This window comes from Bubalus kerabau, chromosome 11 (genome assembly GCF_029407905.1).
Source record: "Bubalus kerabau isolate K-KA32 ecotype Philippines breed swamp buffalo chromosome 11, PCC_UOA_SB_1v2, whole genome shotgun sequence".
NCBI classification, from domain to species: domain Eukaryota; kingdom Metazoa; phylum Chordata; class Mammalia; order Artiodactyla; family Bovidae; genus Bubalus; species Bubalus kerabau.
In genome coordinates this window covers 39,901,962-39,907,961 of record NC_073634.1, presented here as the reverse complement: position 1 = coordinate 39,907,961, position 6,000 = coordinate 39,901,962, and positions in this window count along the sequence as shown.

Below are 6,000 nucleotides of genomic sequence, written 5' to 3'. Positions count from 1 at the left end.
GGTCATAATGAAGATCCCTTGCAGGAGGGCATGGCAACCCACTCCAGTATCCTTGCCTAGAGAACTCCATGGACAGAGGAGCCTGGTTGGTTACTGTCCACTGTGTTGTGAAGAGTTGGACATGACTGAAGCGACTTAACACATGGTGGTTCTATGTTTAAATTTTTGAGAATCTGTATACTTTTCTTCATAGTGGCTACACCAGTGTGTACTCCCACCAACAATAAAAGGCATGAGAGTTTAAAATCATATTATTACGATAAAAAAAAAAAGAAGATAGGGCAAAGATCCAAAGTTCTATCCTACCCAGCTGACTCTGTGTGAAAGAGAGGAGAGGGGAGGATGAGCTGAGCTGAGAAAGACTATCAAGGATCCCACATGCCAATCCAAGGTGTCTGGATTTTATGCTGAAGGATTTTTAGCAAAGGAGTGACTTGAACCAGTTTTTGTTTGAAGATCTCTCCGTAGCAATGTGGTAGATGGTCTGATTGGAAGAAGCAAGATAGAAATCGGTGAAGCTAGTTGGGAGGCTTTCAGAGAAATCCATGTGAGAAAGGATGAAGGCCTGAATGAAGGAATGACTGTGGGCACAAGGATGGATTCAAGAAAATGGTGATGGCCCTGCCAGCACCGTGTGACTGATTATCCATGGTGGGTTAGATAGGATGCAGAATGATACCTAGTTTTGAGGCTTAGGTATTGGGGTAAATCGTCTGATTTAGATAAAAATAAACGTAATCCTGAAGGAATACGCTGGCCCCACTAGCCTGTGGAAAGTGATTTTTTCCTTAGTCTAGCTAAACCCCTATAGAATAATGCCTGCCCTGAAACCACTTGCTGGAAACCAGCTCTTGTCAGACGGCCTTGTTTGTTATTTCTGACTGTGTCTTTAAGCGCCTCTCAGTTGAGTCACAGAGCAAGTCTCTTGGGTTCTTCCCCTCTAACCTTCTAATCTTACTGCTTCATTGCTGCTGCTACTGTTCATGCCCTTCAGAGATCAGATGACTTCAGGATCAGATGACTTATGAGTATGGCTGCCTGTGGACCCCCATTCCTGCCTAGGAAATGGGATGTGCCCTCTAGGGACTAACTATGTCCACACTTGCTGCCTCAGTCCGGCAGTCTGCCTCAACTTTCCACAAGTTGCCCCCCAACCCTCACCTCCCCACCATTCCTCCTCCTCTTGTTTGTTTGTTTGTTTTGCATTTCCAGCCTCCACGTTACTGCTAGCTAAGAGACTTGATGTTAACATTCACTGCCTCCATGTCACAGCATCAGTTACTCTGCTGGTGCTAGTGAAATGACTCTAGACTTCTCTGTATCTGAGGTTCAGACTCAGTTGATCTTAAGTCCTATAGCTTTTTTTCCTCTTCCAGTTCAAAGCATTCCCCTGTTCCTATTTCTTGTTCTAAGAAAAGCCAGTTCACAGGATGATGGAGAAAAAAATCCATTCTCTCCTGGGGGAAACTCCATGTCTACCCACCAGCCTGTGGTTGTATTCTATTATTGCTCAAAAGATGCATTCACACAAGAGCTTAAGGCTAGCGTATTTCCCATAGGCTTGGGAAATCATTCTTAATCACCGTTACCATAGGAAGAGCTTCCCTGATGGCTCCTGCAGTGCAGGAGACCTGGGTTCGATCCCTAGGTTGGGAAGATGCCCTGGAGAAGGGCATGGCAACCCACTCCAGTATTCTTGCTGGGACAATTCCATGGACAGAGGAGCCTGGTGGGCTACAGTCCATGGGGTCACAAAGAGTTGGACATGACTGAGTGACTGAGCACAAACCATAAGAAACATGGAATATGGGAAAAGTTTTACAGGAAGATTGTGTGTCCATTTTGCCTTTGATGATGTTAAAAAGATACGACATTCAAGTAGATTTGAGTTTGGTACCAACACAAAAGAGAGAGGTTTGAGCCTGTAGGTGGTAGTTAGCACTGGTGGGTGCAGTGGTGTGTTGGAGCGGACTCATACAGATGGTAAGGGCTGACTTTGTGCATCAGTTCCCAGCTCCACAATGATTGGTAGCTTGGGAGGCCTGGTGTGCTGCAATTCACGGGGTCGCAAAGAGTCCGACATGACTGAGTGACTGAACTGAACTGAACTGAACTGAATCAACGGTGGAGAGAGAAAGCATGTACACTACAGAAATCAGCAACCACTACAAATCTGGGCTTTTTTTAATCCTCCTGGAAGAGCTGTTTGTTAACATTTACCACACACTATTGTGGGTTGAGGGTGAAATCATCCAAAGAAGGCAAATACAACAAGAGAGGAAAAGTTCTGAGAAGGAGTGCTAAGGAAGTAATATGCAGGGAGTGGGCAGACAAAGAGGCGTTGGAAAACAGAGCAAGAAGAAGCATCCAGGATGCAGCAAAAACGCTGTGCTATAGGGGAGAGTTTACAAAATAACCTTGTGGGACACGTGTCTCAAGATATCTATGAACAAGATCAGATTATGTGATGGAGATCAATGGATTGCTGTCCTTTTTTTTTTTTTTTTTTTTTAAAGCTATCTTAAGCAATCAAACGGAGAAGGCAATGGCACCGCACTCCAGTACTCTTGCCTGGAAAATCCCATGGACAGAGAAGCCTGGTAGGCTGCAGTCCATGGGGTCGTGAGGAGTCGGACATGACTGAGCGACTTGACTTTCACTTTTCACTTTCATGCATTGGAGAAGGAAATGGCAACCCACTCCAGTGTTCTTGCCTGGAGAATCCCAGGGATGGCAGAGCCTGGTAGGCTGCCGTCTGTGGGGTCGCACAGAGTCGGACACAACTGAAGTGACTTAGTAGTAGTAGTAAGCAATCAAATGGGCTTCCTGGGTGGCTCAGACAGTAAAGAATCCACCTGCAATGCAGGAGACCTGGGTTCGACCCCTGGGTTGGGAAGATCCCCTGGAGGAGGGCATGGCAACGCACTCCAGTACTCTTGCGTGGAGAATCCCCATGGACAGAAGAGCCTTGCAGGCTGCAGTCCATGGGGTTGTCAAGAGTCAGACATGACTGAGCGACTAAGCACAAGAAGAAGAAGCAATCAAGGACTGCTTCATGGTCATGTCTGCACTGCAATGCCTGCCCTGCAGGCAGACGCGTTACCCTCTGAGCCACCAGGGAAGCCATGGTCATGTCAGTGTTACTGAAATAATTGACCAAGCTTTTTTTTTTTTTTTTTTAAATCTAGTTATCCTGGTCATTTCAAATAACTGAATGATATTGCCAATTTATTCTTGGGCAACAGACCTATTCAAACTTTGTGTCCAATCACACAGTTACAAACATCAAATCATATCATTTTGGAACTAGAAAGAATCTTAAAGATCACCAAGGGACTTTCCTGGTGGTGCAGGGGTTAAGACTCCCAATGCTTCAGGCAGGGGTTTGATCCCTGATCTGGGAACTAAGATCTGGCACGCATGCCACAGTGTACACAAAAAAGAGAGAGAGAGAGAGAGATCTCAATACCCTAATTACCCAGCCAAGGAACAGAAAGTACAGTGAAAGTAAGTGACAAGGCCTGACCACCACTAGCCTTGCTTGCTGGTCCAGGCAGACCAAATCCAGGTCTCCTGACTCCTTCTCTCTCCTGTCTTCCCTTGCTGGTCACCGAGACTCTCCAGGTGAGTGAAAGACTAACGTGAGTTCAGCTGAGATGAATTTTGGAACAAATGCTAGAAGTCTCTGCAAACTTTTTACTAAAATTCAAATAAATCAGGGTCTTTGGGTCTGTTGTCTTCGGTGTGGGAATATATTGGGTTGGCCAAAAGGGTCATTCGGGTTTTTCCCCTTAAGATCCGAATGAACCTCTTGGCCAACCCAATGTCTGGGACAGTATGCAGTATTGAAGCCCACGAAGCGCACCGACGGTAACCAAAGGGAAGCGGTAACCAAGGGAAACCAGAAGGTCTCAGAGCCATTTTGTTTTCACGCTGTTTCTGGGGGGAAGCACCCAGGGCGGAAGGTCTCTGCTCCAAGAAACTTGGTACCAACTGTTTGTCCCGAACAGCAGTAAAAGGCTTGCCTCCTTGTTGCGTCAAAAGGTAAGATTTTGAATTTGCTTCTAAGTCACAAATGTAGTAGTACAATGTTTATTTAAAATACAATTAATACTAGAACCAAAGAATTGCTTTGGTGTTTGTTATTGGGCGTTCCAATCTATCCTCTGGTATTATTTTCCGCTTAAGCTCTTCGGGGGACGTGTGGTTCACAGTATCAACTTACTGAATAGCCTCATTTCCTGACTGCTGTTCAGCTCAGAAGACACCCCTAAGGCTTAGAGAGTGTGTGGGAGAAAATTCTCCTCCTTTCCCGCATCCGAGGGGGCGGCGCGACAGCTGCTAATTGAGTTTTCTTACTTCTTGACTTGAGTGGATTATGCGGCCGCCCCTGCAGAGCTGGAGTTACATATCGGACCCGTTATTCCTCTTATTATTTTCTGTTATTGTTGTTATGTATCTAGATAGCCAGACACCTAGTCCCTGCTTACTGCCCTCCAGGAGCCGTAGGTCAATGAAGTAACCAGAACACGTAGTCCTTATTGTTATTTGCCTATTTGTTTGGCTCCAGTCACCCAGTGCTCCCCCTGAGCCTGAATAATTCATTTCTTAAAGTGGCATCTCGTGCGCTATGACACTGGTCCCAGCCACCCCTGCTTCTTTCATGCATGGGCTTGGCCAGTGCCTCCTCGCCCCACATCTTTCTCTCCTCCTCCCCTTCCAGTTTGTTTCTATTCACTGTCATTTGTGTCCTGCATATTCTCTGCAATCAGCTTTTTCTCTTTTCATATAAAGTAAATCATCTGAGGAAATTATTCATATTTCCATTTTCAAAATATATTCTCCTTCTCATATGAGTTTTTTATTCCTGGAGAATTGGTTCAGCAGTAAATGTGAAGAACCCTTGAGATATATATATATATATATATATATATATATTGCTTGTCTCTGTTATGTGCTCCTTTTAATCTTACTCTTTTGAAAAAATATTTATTTTAAATACAAGTTACAGTAAAATGAAAGAAATTCTATTTTGTATTTTATGTAATGTATTTATGATCTGAGATGTCTTGGTCATTAATTTAAGTAGGTACTACTGAGCTCTTTTATGTATTACCACTATTGATCCACCACCAACTTCTTTATACACACATGCACACTCACACCCATGCAAGCACACTCATATATTCATTTATTTGTTTCAGATACTTTCCTTTTTTTTTTTTTTTTTGCATGCCTGCCCCTATCGTTGGTTAAGGTATGAGAAAAATTCTAAGTAACATTTCAATGCCACGTTTCTGAGGACACATGCACATTACAATGCCCTAGTAGAGAATATTTATCAGAAAGCTTTACTTAGCCAGAGACATGTTGAAAAGTACAGACTTGGGAAACTTCCCAGTGATTCCTTATTGATCTTAACCAGTCATTTAAATCAGTGGTTCCCCACAGTGTCCGTGGTGACCTTTCCAAAGGACCATAGAGCAATGAGAGAAATAGTCAATATAGAAAGTTTACATGAAACCAAGTTTATTCAACTTGAAAAACATGTGAAATTTACATCTTTTCTACTCTTTGGAAATTAAATGTCCTTTATTTTATGACAGGGATGGTGACAGTAGATGACAACGTTTTCCCTTAATCATTTTACTTGGCAAAATAAAAAAATAAAATGATTATGTCAGTCTCTTAGTTTTCTGGGCCTTTAGGAATTATTGGAATCTCAGAGTCTGGAAAGTGAACAATTCACTTCCTTGTGTTCTGTTTGCTCCCCCCTCCTCCCTTCCCCCTACCCCCACACACATCCTCTGCTCTCCTCATCACCCCAATGGCATTTACTAACTCTGAATCAATTTAGAAATTCAAGGTCATGACTGTACTGGTATCTTCTTCCTTCTCAGTCATCATGCATGCTTTTTGTGATAATTACTCTCCAGTTTTCTGGAAAAACAGATCTCTAGAGGTGCATTTTTTGCATGTGTGTATGCATACAGTAACAAT